This window comes from Notolepis coatsorum (genome assembly GCF_963971535.1).
Source record: "Notolepis coatsorum genome assembly, chromosome: 7".
NCBI lineage: Eukaryota > Metazoa > Chordata > Actinopteri > Aulopiformes > Paralepididae > Notolepis > Notolepis coatsorum.
The window spans coordinates 78,852,662-78,868,433 of record NC_140171.1 but is presented as its reverse complement, the minus strand read 5'-3'; the positions used below and the strand labels follow the sequence as shown (position 1 = coordinate 78,868,433).

Sequence of the window (15,772 nt, the reverse complement as noted above, 5' to 3'; positions counted from 1 at the left end):
AGTAGGCCTTTGTGTAAAATAACCCGCCGTCCGTCTCAGCTCAGAGGAGGAAATTACACTTGCTCATGTCCTCTGTTGCTGCCCTGGAAGTCTATTTCCATGCATTAATATGCAATATTAATGAGATGGTTAGATGAATTGTTGAAGTCTCACACTTGACAGTGCAAACTTACACTTCATATGAGGTCCAAATTGGACCTCATATGAAGACAATGCAGTGTAAGTTTGCACTGTCAGAGTGAGACTTGCTTGCAATGCTGGAGTCGCAGTGGCCTGTTTGTTTGTGTGTGTGTGTGTGCCTGTGTGTGTATACTGTAGTGCATTGTTTTGAGGTGAGAACTTGAGATGGTGGCGTGTGTGAGCACGCTCTTGTGCTTACCCTTCTCTTAGACACTTTTGTTCTTTTGACAACATAAATAGTGCTTATCATATCACAATCAAAGCAAGGGGGAACTGAGAGACAAGGCTTAACACATCACAGTTCAGGAGTTCACCATCAGATAATAAACCACAGCCAGCAAGAGTTATCTGTCTGCCAGTTATATCTACTGCAACAGATTACTGCCCCAGTTTGGAGAAATCTGATTATGAGACTGCAGCCAAAAAACTCTTGATATGGAGTGAAATGTATAAAGAAGAAATCTGGCCAATTTACCCAGTAAAAAAAACTATTATATCATATAGCCTACAGAAAACAACAAATATGTGTGATATGGATGACAAATAGGTTATCATAAATTGTATCACGTTGCATGGTGCTATACTGTAGAAGAGCCTGTTATCCATCTAAATTGTCTCAAGTGTTGCGGTGGCCGCCTCATCCTCAACAGGCACGTAACGTTGTAACAATACATTTGGCATTTAAAGAAACAAGTGTCTCCACTGGCGAGAACGCTTTAACTTCACGAGAAGAATGCATTGTTTGATAGAGTTACTTACGGTAATCCACTCCACACAGTGCATGAAAATGCTAGATGTGTAAAAGTAGGTCTTGTTATTTCGGACCGCCCCAAACTCTATCCCGCGGCGTGATACTGGCGCTCAGCGGAGGGTGCGGCGGTCCCGCGACTCACTGACGCCAGAGCGAGTCGACCCAAGACGGGCAGCTGTATGAGGGCAGAGGAGGCGAGCTTAAAAGCGGCAGAAGGTATTGTAAACTTTAGTTTTTTTTAACCTCGGGAAAGCCCTGAGCACCAGTTATTTGGGGCTGAATTACAATGTTATCTTACACGGCTTATTTGCAACTTTATTTAGTTGGAAAATACACAACAGTTCAACAATCTTGCTATCATTTTGAGGCTTCAAAACTTTTACTGTCTTTGGCAACATAGTTGCCAGTTGAGCCGAATATTGATTATAGAAGTCAATATTTAATTGAACCTATGTGTTTTTGTTTGTTTGTTTGTTTGTTTGTTTGTCCGTTCATTCGTTTATTGTTTTGCAGTATAGGTAGCGCTATACTATCAGCATCTGAATGAGGAAAGTAATGTGATCTGGCTCTCGTTATATGAATTCAAATCTGACTGCAGTTTGTATTGATTATGTTCAAAGCCTCATCTCATCTCAACTCATTTTCTATGGTCGGTGATATTAAGCCAGTTTTACAACCACTGTACATTTGAGTTGAGATTGAATGGGCTACCTAGTATGACAGGCTACATGACTTGATTGTGTATTGATGAGACTGATTGGTACTTTATTTGATGTTTGGAGAAGGGAGAGCATAATGCAGCTGGTCTATATACCACACTGCATTAGACAAGTCAACATCATGTTATCTGTACAGTCAGTGGTAGATGGACATTCTCCCAGTCCTTCTTGTCTTAAGGCTGGTGTCAATTTATTTCAATCCATGACTTCAATCAATGCCAATTTTACTTGTATCTAATATACTTGTGTTCTTTTTACTATCTGTGTGAATGCTCTTCAGAACACATGCGTGTGTGTGTGAGAGAGAGAGAGAGAGAGAGAGAGAGAGAGAGAGAGACATAGCAGCTAAGGCTAGATCTCCTGACATTATTGAAGATGACATATCAGATTACCCAAAGGACAGGACTTTGTCCTTGTCCATGATTTACTACAATTGTTTTTATCCCTCTGCATTCTCAATATATGCAGCTTTAAATTCTATTTGGAAAATAAACGACTGCTTTTCATGGGAGATATAGTTAAATGTCAAGCAGTTGTTCGCTTTCAATGTGTTGATGTTAATTCCAGCATGTTTGTATGCATTCCACAACAAGGGATATTGAAAAAAATACATTGATTGATATCAATACAATATGCTTATACACTGCATAAAAATGACAATCGTTTTAGGCTTGTTTCACCATTGTTCAAGTGAGAATATTCTGAGCATTTCCACAAAGGGAATCAATCAATATAGGAATATCTTATCTCCAGAATAAGATATATCCCCATAAGAATTTCCCCAAGGGGATCAATAAAGGAATATCTTATCCAATCTTAGCATATTGTTACATTTATGCACACAGTATTTAGCAGTCTTTGAACAGTCTTTAACCCTTTTTGAGACCTCAACATTGGGATGATGATGTAACGACTACTGGCCATTAAAACCAATGGAGTTCTAGAACTCCAAGAAGCACTTGATTACTTAAAGCAACTGATACATGCAGGGCATTGTTAGGCAATTTTGAATGGGAAATTGGTAACAATTATGAGCAATCGGTTTTGTTTTTGTCTCAATGACCAATTCCTATCCTTGCCAAAGGCAACCTCCCATCAGAATTTACTCAAAAAGTTGCTTTCCAAGATGTAAACCTTCTATCATGGATACATTGTTATTACATAGAGTAGTGCTATTCATTAACAGTTACAACACTTTTAGAGATAGTGTGCAAGTCTATCTTCTTACAACTCCTCACATTATAGCATGGATCTCTTTTGAGCTGGTATAAACTACTGTTTCCAAAGTGTGTCTTCCAGTCATAACAGTCCTGAACCATGTCAGTCTCAGAATACCCTGTCTTGTCTGTCTGTCTGTCTGTCTGTCTGTCTGTCTGTCTGTCTGTCTGTCTGTCTGTCTGTCTGTCTGTCTGTCTGTCTGTCCGTCCGTCCGTCCGTCCGTCCGTCCGTCCGTCTGTCTGTCTGTCTATCTGTCTGTCTGTCTGTCTGTCTGTCTGTCTGTCTGTCCGTCTGTCCGTCTGTCTGTCTGTTGGTGCGTATGGCCCAGACACCCTGGCCTGCCATGTGTTGGGGTTTGAGGTGTCCACCCCTAACACAACACTAACCCAACAGTGAGTGCCAAGCATGGTTGGGATGGCTGCATGAAACCCCATGTGTTGGCTACTTATGTCTGTGGTCATGTGTGCAGAATCGTCTGTCTGGTGCTGCACACCAAAAAAACTGATCCCAGTTCAGCTTCTGAAGCCCCTTGAGTCATAGCTATTTACTTAGCCCTTACCATACGGTGAACCACGTCCTTAATCATCACTGCACTATATGTGAGGGTTCCCGTGCAACTGTATCGTGCGTAGCGTGGGAAGTAAGTGTTGTGTGTAAAACGGAAGAACATGTTCACGCCGTGTACAAGTCAAATTCCCTCTAAATTCAGATTCTAGACAGCTGAACACACTGTCATTGTGACCGTGTCATAAGGTACTATGTACTCGAGTCTCGGACGTAGAGTACTATAGTACTATCTGCTCGGACACAGAGTAAGGTACTATCTGCTCGGACACAGAGTAAGTTACTATCTGCTCGGACACAGAGTAAGTTACTATCTGCTCGGACACAGAGTAAGTTACTATCTGCTCAGACACAGTAAGGTACTATCTGCTCAGACACAGTAAGGTACTATCTGCTCAGACACAGTAAGGTACTATCTGCTCAGACACAGTAAGGTACTATCTGCTCAGACACAGAGTAAGTTACTATCTTCTCAGACACAGTAAGGTACTATCGGCTTGGACACAGTAAGGTACTATCTGCTTGGACACAGTAAGGTACTATCTGCTCAGACACACAGTAAGTTACTATCTGTTCAGACACAGTAAGGTACTATCTGTTCAGACACAGTAAGGTACTATCTGCTCAGAGTCAGACACAGTAAGGTACTTGGTACTATCTGCTCAGACACAGTAAGGTACTATCTGCTCAGACACAGTAAGATACTATCTGCTCGGACACAGTAAGGTACTATCTGCTCGGACACAGAGTAAGTTACTATCTGCTCAGACACAGAGTAAGTTACTATCTGCTCAGACACAGTAAGGTACTATCTGCTCAGACACAGTAAGTTACTATCTGCTCAGACACAGTAAGGTACTATCTGCTCAGACACACAGTAAGGTCCTATCTGTTCAGACACAGTAAGGTACTATCTGCTCGGACACAGTAAGGTACTATCTGCTCAGACACAGTAAGGTACTATCTGCTCGGACACAGAGTAAGGTACTATCTGCTCAGACACAGTAAGGTACTATCTGCTCAGACATAGTAAGGTACTATCTGCTCAGACACAGTAAGGTACTATCTGCTCAGACACAGTAAGGTACTATCTGCTCAGACACAGTAAGGTACTATCTGCTCAGACACAGAGTAAGATACTATCTGCTCAGACACAGAGTAAGATACTATCTGCTCAGACACAGAGTAAGTTACTATCTGCTCAGACACCGTAAGGTACTATCTGCTCAGACACACAGTAAGGTCATATCTGCTTGGAGGTAGAGTAAGGTACTATGTACTCGGACGTAGAGTAAGGTTATCCTGGTTCAGGTATTGCAGCCTCCTGTAGAAGAGCTGTAGAAGTGGTTCTTAAGACATACTCGTAGAACAGCTTAGCTTTTATTAGGTCAGTGCAGTAAAAGTGGTATGTTTGTGGGGGAAACTGACCCCGGCGGAGTTAAAGGAGCCTCTCAGGTCAGTGGTGTGTCTAGTCACAGAGGCGAACACCTCATGTCTGACCATGTGGTTATTTCAAGCCCTGCTCTTCCTCTACCGTACGGAGAGAGAAACCTGGGGTCTCCGCTGGAGGACAGCTCAACTTGCTGCCGGCAACTGTTTGTCTGTTTGTCTTTTCTTGGCTGATTTCCAATCACTCACTCATTTGTTTAAAGGCTTCTCCTCGATCGATCTTGACCTTTGTGTGTTCTGAGAAGAGAGGAGACCCAGGAGAAGCTATGATACATCAAGCGAACAGAGCTGTATTGCAGTGGTTTGTAAATGGGTGTGTTACGCATCCTTGCAGTGAGTGTTACCATCTACTTAGGAATCATACTTGAAAACACTTGTGTGAGAAGTGGTCAGTTAAGAATGAGGCCTGTGTGTGTGTGCGTGTGTGTGTGTGTGACGTGTGTGTGTGTGACGTGCACGTGTGTGTGTGCGTGTGCGTGCGTGTGTGAATTTGTGTGTGTGTGTCCCCTCTCTCTCTCTCTCTCACTCACTCACTCACTCACTCACTCACTCACTCACTCACTCACTCACTCACTCACTCACTCACTCACTCACTCACTCACTCACTCACTCACACACCCATCCATCCATCCACCCACCTCCCCATGGCCGACCCCCCCCCACACACACACACACACACACACACACACACACACACACACACACACACACACACACACACACACACACACACACACACACACACAGCCTGTCTTCAATCTTTGGCTTTCCCATCTCTCTTCTCTCCACCATTCCCCCCTTTTGCACCGCCCTCCCCTCTCTCTCTCTCTCTCCACACTCCTCTGTTTACAGCCAGCTACTCCATAGAAGAGTGAGGGCTAATGGAGGCCCCTCATCCAGGGCCATGCTGCTGATAAATAATGTAGCGTCTTTATAATATGCTGCATCCCCGGGGACGTCCAGAGAGCATCATTACTGCCTCCCCTCGTCCTACACAGCCCGGCCCTAAATTGATTAACAGACACTGAAGCAGCACAGAATGATCCATGGGACGGGTGTAGTGGCTAGCAGCACCACTGTATAGTACCAGCCACGCACTGAGGCAGCACAGAATGATCCATGGGACGGGTGTAGGGGCTAGCAGCACCACTGTATAGTACCAGCCACGCACTGAGGCAGCACAGAATGATCCATGGGACGGGTGTAGGGGCTAGCAGCACCACTGTATAGTACCAGCCACGCACTGAGGCAGCACAGAATGATCCATGTTCGCTAACCATTCTAACGCAACCCCCCCCCCCCCCCCCTGACTACATCGCAGGGCCATGATTTTTATGGAGCTCCTATGTAAACGAAGGTGTGTGTTTCAGGTTTAATAGGTGAGGTTACAGTGGGCAGGGCCGGTGGAGGTGTAATGCCTCATAGACTTGTATAAGAAGAAGAGAGGGGAGGGGGGGGGTATGATTGTATTACCAAGAGGTTTATTACAGCAGAGATATTGTGTTTGATGCATGGAAAGGATGTTGATATCATTTGAGCTCATGGAGTATGATCAATTGATCATCCGTTATTGACAATTACTGATCTTTTAATCTTTTAAATGTTTTATTTAGACAGACTAAAATACTTTGTGTCTAATAGGAGACATGCTTGTGGAGGTATTGTAAGATATTGCTTGGATCATGTAAGTTGGTTTGGTTTGACTAAGGTCATATGAGGGGTTATTGCCTGACTTGTTTGACTACATTTGATTTGATACAATGTTGGATTGTAATGAATCCAGCTGTCTGTGAGTTGGGCTGTCGGTCCTCGACTGCAGACATTCTTAGTCAACTAATAGTCATATGAGCTTGATGGATTACCTAGCGGATTTAATAAACAAATCTCAAGATGCGTGTTTTCCACATGCAGTCATACAGAAGGAATCCAGACAACTTTAAGTCTAGTGCTTATCGGAGATGTGCTTTTCAAGTTTCAGGAAAGAATTAATTCATTATCATGGGAAAAAAAGCACAAGAAAATAACTAATAACTAAGACCAAACCGACCATTTAGCCTAATCGACTAATCAAATAGAGTCAGAAGGCCCTAAGTATGACTAAGATCGGTATCAAAACATTACCTATTGGTACCGTAACACTACAGATTATGGGTATTGATCATATACATTTAATTTAAGACATTAAAATAGATAGAAATTTATCAAAATGATTATTATTGGATTATTTAGGTTGTATCTCAAGATTGTCTTCTAGTTTGTGGGCAAATAACGATTTAATCCAAATGTGACTTTTAAGTGATAAAATCAAATCAAATGTATTTGTAGGACACAAATATTATCAGTGCACCCAAATTGACAATGGCAACCAAAGTTACACACACACATGGATGATGAACCTGACCATCAACACACAGCTCATGGATACAGATAGCAGCGTCTTCTCCAAATTGCGTGGCTGCCAATAATAGCTGACACTGAGCAATATCTTGCTAACTGTTTGGCTCTTCTCTTCGGAAGACCGGCCATCTGAAGGCCCCTAACACCCAACTTATGGACATGACCCAGGCTTCCAAATATGAAGACTAAACGTTTACAGTTGTAGCCCAGTTGTGATATGGTATGCTCTAACTTGGGTTCTAGTGTTGTCACGATACTGGAATTTCGACTTCGATACGATACCTTGAAAAGTATCGATACTTTCGATACTTTCAATACCAAAAAAAAAAAATTATAATAATTTTTTTTATTATAATATATATATATATATATATTTTTTTTTTAACAAATTTTGCTTTTTTTGCTGGTTGATTCTCCTCAGCTTCTCTCTGGTACTATACGAGAAGATAAATACACTTTTAAAACCCTTTGTTTATCTTTAGATCAGAGAGAGAGAGAGAAAGAGAGAGTGGCTGCTGGAGATTTTAGGTCTACTGAGCGCACCTTTCTAGTTATGACCAGAGAGCGAGCGAGCGAGCGAGAGAGAGAGAGAGAGATTTCTCCGGAGCTATGCTCGGAGCATTTATTAACGTTACATTTTCAACAACATTGCGTTAATAAATGCTCCGAGCATAGCTCCGGAGAAATCTCTCTCTCTCTCTCTCTCTCTCTCTCTTCCTCCTCCCCCTCACAGCCGGGCAGCGCAGCCCTGTCTTCAGTTTGTAAACAACGCTATTATTAGCTAACGTTAGCTGTCGTTCCTCCGTTAGCTTAATGCTAGCTAGCTGGCCACCTATTACTTCATGGAAACGGAGTAACGTCAAGCCGAGCCCACTACACCAGTACACGCATGAACTCGACACAACTACCCCGTTTCCAACGAGGAGGCTGCAGCAGCTTGTGTCTGTTGCTCTGAGCGAGGAGGAGGAGGAGGCGGAAGGGCAAGGCTCTGGCAGCGCGTCTGTCTGTCAACAACTTGCGGGAGCAAGCCAGCTGGTACCGATACTGCAGAAAGTATCGGTACTTCGGGAAATGAGTATTGAAGCAGTTTTAAATATTCATATTTTTGACAACACTATTGGGTTCTCAAACTTTTTTATACCACAACCCCATTTTATTTAGGATTTGTTTTGGCGACCCCACACTTAATGTATCGCGTAATTTCAACGTGGAAATAAGGAATATCAAAATAAAAGCACACGTTGTTTTGAAAATGAAATTACAGCACTATGTTATCAATGAAATTAATGAATATTATCAACAAAAGCAATGGAATTGTTTCTGTACGCATTCATAAAACGAGGCATATTTAAGCCAAAATATGTTGCCAGAACATGAAAAGAAAATGCGCTCGCATGCGCTTTGGCAGAGATCCGCTTCTACTCTGAAAATCCGCCCTCAGAGATATGTTGATGCGAAGGGGACATGCTTTATCAGCGCAGCATTACACAACACTGGGTACTCGTTCCGGACTGATATCCAGAACTTTGCGAGGGCCTGTCCAGTGAACTTGACTTTCAGTAGCTCGTCACACGAAAGATCATTGAGTGCCTCCTGCATTCTGTTCCTACAACAAGCCATCAAGCTGAGTAAATACCCCCAAATCTCTGCTGATTATCCTGGAGTGCCACTAACGGAGTTTCCAGCTCATTATCAGCACATTTCTCTGCCAATGTGTTGTTTTTGTCTCCAAGGAAAATCCGCGCTTCTTCTCCGAGTTAACAAAGGCGAATACTCTGCCTCGAGATAGCCACCTCACTTCAGTGTGGTATAGCAGCTGGTTATGCGCAGAGGCAGAGTCCAGGTTACACAAAAAAGACCAGACCCCCCTCCCGCGATTATAACTACGCAGGATGTAGTGAGATGTGTATTGGAATACTTGTGTCGGCCTCCATTGATGAAGGGGTGAGACATGGCAAATACACACAGCTGCCAGGTGGAAAACTCAATCTGAGTTTTATTTTAGTTGCCAATGCTGTCACCTACCCACGACCCCACTTTGGGTCGCGACCCGTAGTTTGAGAACCGCTGCTCTAACGGTTGATACTTCAACATTTAGGTTGTAAAGGCTTCTTCTAGACTGTAGTCAAACGTACAGCCAACTTCTAGGATGAGAACCTCTCTGTTATTCTCATTAACAACAACAACATCGGGGGTGTTTGCTGAAATATCAGAGAACAGTGAATTGTCACTACACAGATTGAACATATATGGCTTCACGCTTCACACCTACACACACACACACACACCATACATTGGTGGCAGTTCTGAGCTTCACAAGGGATCAGGGTTGGACAGTTTACTTCCATGAAGCCCAGTGTTGTCTGTGTGCCACACTAACATCCTAGTCTAGTCTATATACATAGGTGTAAGGGATGGGGAGGCACGGCGCCGCCATTGTATTTTGACTGCTCCGACGGACAAGCCCAAATGGGTATTGTCCGCAGAACTGTCAACACAAACCCATCTTGACCTTTTATGTAAGCGTGTGGTCAAGTCAGTGGTCAGATATTATAGATTGTAAGGTTTGGAGAAACCAGGGAGGCTGAGAGAGAGAGAGAGTGAGAGAGAGAGAGAGAGAGAGAGAGAGAGATAGTGTGTGTAGAGAGAGGGAGAGAGAGAGGGAGAGAGAGATAGTGTGTGTAGAGAGAGAAAGCAAGAGAGGGAGAGAGAGATAGATATTGGCTCCAGCTGTATCAGGGATGACAGTAGGGGATTGTGAAGAAGAGGGTCTGGTCCAGATGTTCCAGAACGACGCTCTTTCTTGGAATTCTCCATCTGAATCGGATTAAAGGTTGTTTTTCTGCAGCTGATCCTGAAACATGTGCTGATGGAGCAGGCTGTCAATGACTGGCCGTCGGAGCAGAAGTGCTGTGTTTGATGTGGAGTCGACAAACACTCCCTTTAAGTCTGCGGTTCTGTTGCGCTCGATACAGAGGTTACAGGGGGAGTTCACCCAAAATAAAAACATTTTCCCCTATCTATGTCCGAGTGCTATCTATCCATCCAGATAGTTTCGGTGTGATTCACCTAGTTTTGGAAATATCTACCATAAAAATGTCTGCTGTCACTCCAATACAACAGAGGTGAATGGCACTCGGTTTGGGGCACTCTCAAACCACCAGAAAATGGATTTGAAAAACTCAAAAGCAAGCGAAATGATCACCCGGTTTCTCAAGAGAATCCACAGACCTTGTTGTGAGCAGTTTCATGTAGGAACTATTTCCTACCGAACTACACCTTTTTTTTTTCCCATTTTCTATTTTTCTCCCATCCCAATTTCGTATTGTCCAATTCTACCCTCCCCTGTCTTGAACGCTGTTAGGCCATGCCTCCCACAGGCCGGCTGCAATGTGGACGAAGCCTTGCATCACGTGTCCCCTCCGGTACACGAGGAGGCAGCCGTCGCATCTTTTCACCTGCACAGCGCGATCTCTCAGCGGCGAGGGTCTGCGTGGGAGGGTCACGCCGCCCCGTCGCTTCCTGATTCTGCTGTACAGGCGCACCAACCGACCTGTAGGAGTCGCTGTCCACAACGTCCGATCCCCACCCACCAGCTTCCCACCCCTAACACTGCCAATTGCGTTAGTATGAACGACCAGCCAAGCTGGTAGCAATGCCGAGAGCTGGGCTCGAACCCAGCATCTCCTGCATTAGTGGCGCGCGCCTTACCCACTGTGCCACTTAGCCGCCCACCGAACTACACCTACATAATAATCACAGCGGATGTACTTCGGTAGTTTCTACATGAAACTGCTCACAACAAGGTCTGTGGATTATCTTTTTTTTGTATCCCAATTACCCGCTGTGCCAATTCTCCCCTCCCCTGTATTGAACGTTGCTCGCATATGCCCCCCATTGGCCGGTTGTAGGGAGGATAGAAGCCTTGCATCACGTGTCCCCTCCGATACACGAGGAGGCAGCCTGTCACATCTTTTCACCTGCCAGCACGGACTCTCATTGGCGAGGTGTAACGTGTGGGAGGCTCACACTACCCCCGCCATTTCCTGTCTCTGCTGTGCAGGCGTCCCCAACCGACCTATAGGAATCGCTGTCCACAACGTCCAGATTACCACCCATCGACTTCCACCCCATAACTCTGCCAATTGAGTTAGTATGACGACTGGCCCAAGCCGGAGGCAACGCCGACAGCCGGAGTCGAACCCGATGTCTCTTGCGTTGGTGACGAGCGCAATGTCTGCTGCGCCACCCAGCCGCCATCTGTGGATTATCTTGAGTGCATTCCCCCGATGGCTTGCAGGTGAACCTTCCTTTGAACGAGGAAATGTCAGCAATTGAAGATAAAGGGTTTGCATTTCTTTCAACCTATTCAGAATTGGAAGAGGTTAAGTACTACATCTTCTTGGGAGACCTCACATAAACACATCACTTGTAATAATAACCGTAAGCCAAAACAACTACTCCACATTCAGCATTCACTCAGCAACACAGAAATAAATACATAAACACAGCGTATACTAGACGGTCTATGAGTCCATGGATGTTAATTCATCAACAGCGAGGATCAGAGCCACAATGTGACCACCAGCACCACCAGCGCTAACACACTACATTGTAATGGGAAAATGCCAAGCCGTTCTGATGCCTGACCAGCCCAGAGCCAAGTCCACACCCTACAAAAGCATCCAGGAGAGAGAGAGATAGTTCAAAATAGTACGTTTGACAGTAGAACTACACAAAGTAGGACTACACAAAAACGTATAAATTATATATTAATGTTAACCCACAATGCAGCATCAACCTCTGTAGAATGTAGCCTAACTCTTCACAGTTTGGTGATTATTGCTTCACGAAGACCCGCTCTGGGGTTGAAATGTTGCACTATTAGAGTAAAGAGAGAGAGAGAGAGAGAATCAAGAATCAAGAGGTTTATTTGTCACAATACATACCAGGGCATACAGTGAAATGCGGGTGGTCATGCCCGCATTGATTGTGCAAAATACAATAATAAAATAGGCATAGAAAAAATTAAATAGGTAAGACACAAGATATGCATAGTAAAAAAGACATGCTAAGTTCCTGAGAAACTGGTTCCATACACTACTATACAATATACAATTTACAATTTTAACTCTTTAACTCCTTAAAGTATCTAAACTATACTATACAGTACCTCCTTCCTTTAAAGTGACTTTCTATTCTTTAAAGTGACATTTTGTTTAAAGTGATTGTTTTAGCGGTTGCCGCATGAGTGTTGTGTGTGTGTGTCTGTGTGTGCTCATGTGTACTTGTGAGTGGAGAGTTCAGTGTTCAGTGTTCTGATGGCCTGGGGGAAGAAGCTGAGCCGGAGTCTCTCTGTTCTTGCAGCGTGTGACCGTAGGCGCTTGCCTGACCGCAGCAGCCGTCTAATCTCACTCTATAAGGCCAGCATTTCAAAACAGACTTGCATTGTGCGTGAGGCTGTTTGTAGAGCTAAATCTATACTTTATAGTATTGCTATCTGTCCATTGTCATTGTCAATTGAGACCATAAACCGTCCCTTCAAAATGGCTTAAAGAAATAATTTTTTCATCAATACGTTCTCACTTTATAGCCTCGTGAATATAAGCGTTATATGGGATTTGGACTAGTATATTTCCTGGAAGGCGAGATACAGGGCGCTAAGCTAATAACATTAAATCGAACAGCGTTTCGGCACTACAGAAGCTAGAGCTAAAACGCAAAATGCATATTGTCGGTATTCATGGTCCACCATGAATGCATGAAAGGGGGGGGCGGGGGAAGTTGTTTCTGATTATTGATTACCAATAACCGTGTTAGCCTCAGTAGCCACATTCGCTGATCGCCTGGTTGGCTATCAAAGCAAGGCCCGATCAGCATGTAATTTATGTGAAAAAGATCTTACCGTGGGCCGGTTGGATCCCCAAAAGGATTTCCCAGTTATCGATCGCCATCTGGTAGATCGATATGTCCATTGGCTGATGATATATTCCTTTACTGCATAGTGAATTCGGTGTCGCAAAAGGTATTCCAAGCTACAGGCTACACGTATAGAGTCCAGCTAACAGTAAACTCCATTCAAAGTAAAAAAATAAATAAAAAGAAGGCACCGTTCTGCCACAGAGAACAATGCATTATCGAGACAGCGCCCCTGGGCATAAAAAAAAATATTGTTTGTTTCCTGTTGGTTGTCAGTTAACACTTTGACTGCCACTCACGGCTTTTCTCGGATTTACAATAGTTACGTTGAAAGCCACTCACGAGATTTCTCGGATTTTTTTTTTTTTTTAGCGATCTGAAATCATATTGCATCACGCGAGTCTACCCTAGCCTACCCAAAGGCCGCCGGCGATCAGATGTGAAAAAAGCGCCCCCTATCGTCTCCCAGATGACATCAGGGATTTTGGAATGGACTCAATGAAAATGGATGGGGGAAAAAAATATTCCAGTCCACATTTTCCAGTCCACTGATGCAGCCGGGGTTACCAGAGTTCATTCTGGAGACTCTGAGCCGCGGCAAGCATGAGTTCTACTGTATACACGTTAGATCTATACACTTATCGATTTTTTCGAATGGTGATCAGTAGGCCTGCCACGATAACATATTTTGCTGGGCGATTAATTGCCCCCGAAAATATCGCGATAAGCGATATTATTGCGACCGGTTAGAGAATTTTTTTGAGAAATATATTTCCCAAAACTTTTATTTTGAAGCCCACCGCTCCGTCTTTTCCGGTGTTTAAGACTTTTATTTTGAAGCCCACCGACCGGACCGGAAGTATTGTTGTGATTATCCTAGCCGACAACTTGTCTCGTCCGGTTGTGTTTTTTAGTTTTAACGTTAGCTACTAACGTTAGATGCAGCTACTACAGGCAATCAACGATGAGGAGGAAGCGTCAAAGCAGTATTATAATAGAATAGCTGTGGTGCGTAGGCACTGCAGCACGACTCGAAAACGACCTGCTATAATAAATTAATTCATGTTTAACTTGTCCCCGTCTCCAGTCCTTTGACTAGCCCCACCCGTTCATTGTAAACAATGATGCATGTAATTGTATTAACGTTATTTTGTGTTATTCTAACGTTACACTACAAATAACGCTACTTGGTTAAAAGGAGCAACACTATTGAGAAATGTAGTTAAGCTATGTGGTGTTGCCCCACGGAGCTCCTGTGCTGTGCTCTGTAGTAAAGCCAGCGGCCCGCCTCCCAACACGGACAGTGACTGACGAGGGGCACTGGTTCCGCCTCATTAAAACAAACGCGCAAATAGCAATTAATCGCCCCCGTCAAAATCATTGCATTCATTTTAATTATCGCGGCAATTAATCGATTTATTGCTTATCGCGGCAGGCCTAGTCAGGAATTGGAATATACCAGTTGGATACCATCCGATGTCAGGTAAGGAATCTATGTTATCAGTGTTAGGATAATCGGACTCGTTTTGATGAAGATATAAGCTTTTTTCTGATATGTGCTCCAGCGGTTTCACTGTAAAATCCATGAGGAAATGAAAACGGCTATTATCAGCGCGCGCCTCGAATGTGCGTGCGTGTACGTATATTGATCATCTAGCGTTTATTTGAAAACGATTCATAAATAGGCCGACAAATATCAACGTTCTGGAATATTCCAGTAAAAGACGATTATCACAGAATGGGCTGTTTTTTACCTCAAAACGGGTGCTTTTCAAAATGCTCTCAAACGGAAATGAAGCGATAAAAAACCAATCTGCCTTGACAGCAAGTTTCAAGTTCAAGTTTCTTTAATAGTTGTCATACAGAAGTACAGAATACTTTCATACAAAATGCTTCTTACTGTTACGCTCCAGAGACTGTGCTAGACAAGATAGTATCAAATAACATAGTATAGCATGTAATTTAGAAGAAGAAAATGAGGTCACAGTGTTCGGTATAGACATATGTACAATGTTCTGAGTTACCATATAATATACAATACTATGCAGTGTACTAATGTACAGTACTATATATTGCAAAGCAGAAATGGGATGAGGTACAATTTAGGTACAATTTACAGTAAGGTGTACGAGTTGTAGTGCAATCATTCATCAATAAATATAAAGTGTGGGGAGTGGGTGCTACAGTGTGTTTGTTTAAAGTGGGTGTGTGCTATAAAGTGTGTGGAGTGGGTGCTACAGTGTGTTTGTTTAAAGTGAGTGTGTGCGTGTGGATGTGTGTGCTATGTGCGTTTGGTGGTTGTTGTTGTGTAGTGTTCATTGTTCGTTTAGCAGCCTGATGGCCTGGGGATAGAAGCTTCTTCTGAGTCTTTCTGTGCTCGCCTTGAGACTCCGGTATCGCTTGCCTGACCGCAGCAGTTCAAAGAGGCAGTTGTTCGGGTGACTGGAGTCTTTAATGATTCTCTTAGCCTTGCCCTTGCAACGCTTGTTGTAAATGTTCTGGAGGGTGGGGAGCCCCCCTCCAATTGTGCGTTCGGCTGAACGTGTCACTCTTTGTAGTCTGCTTCGGTCTTGTG

General features: G+C 43.7%; 1 protein-coding gene across 1 annotated transcript in view; it reads left to right on the top strand.

Moving 5' to 3' along the window:
• The first annotated feature begins 1,055 nt into the window (after positions 1-1,055).
• The window catches only part of smad1 (SMAD family member 1), a 63,893-nt gene continuing 49,176 nt past the window's right edge, over positions 1,056-15,772 (top strand). The window contains exon 1 of the mRNA XM_084319044.1: positions 1,056-1,147. The gene's annotated coding sequence lies outside the window, so the exon portion shown is untranslated. The remainder of the gene's footprint in view (positions 1,148-15,772) is intronic.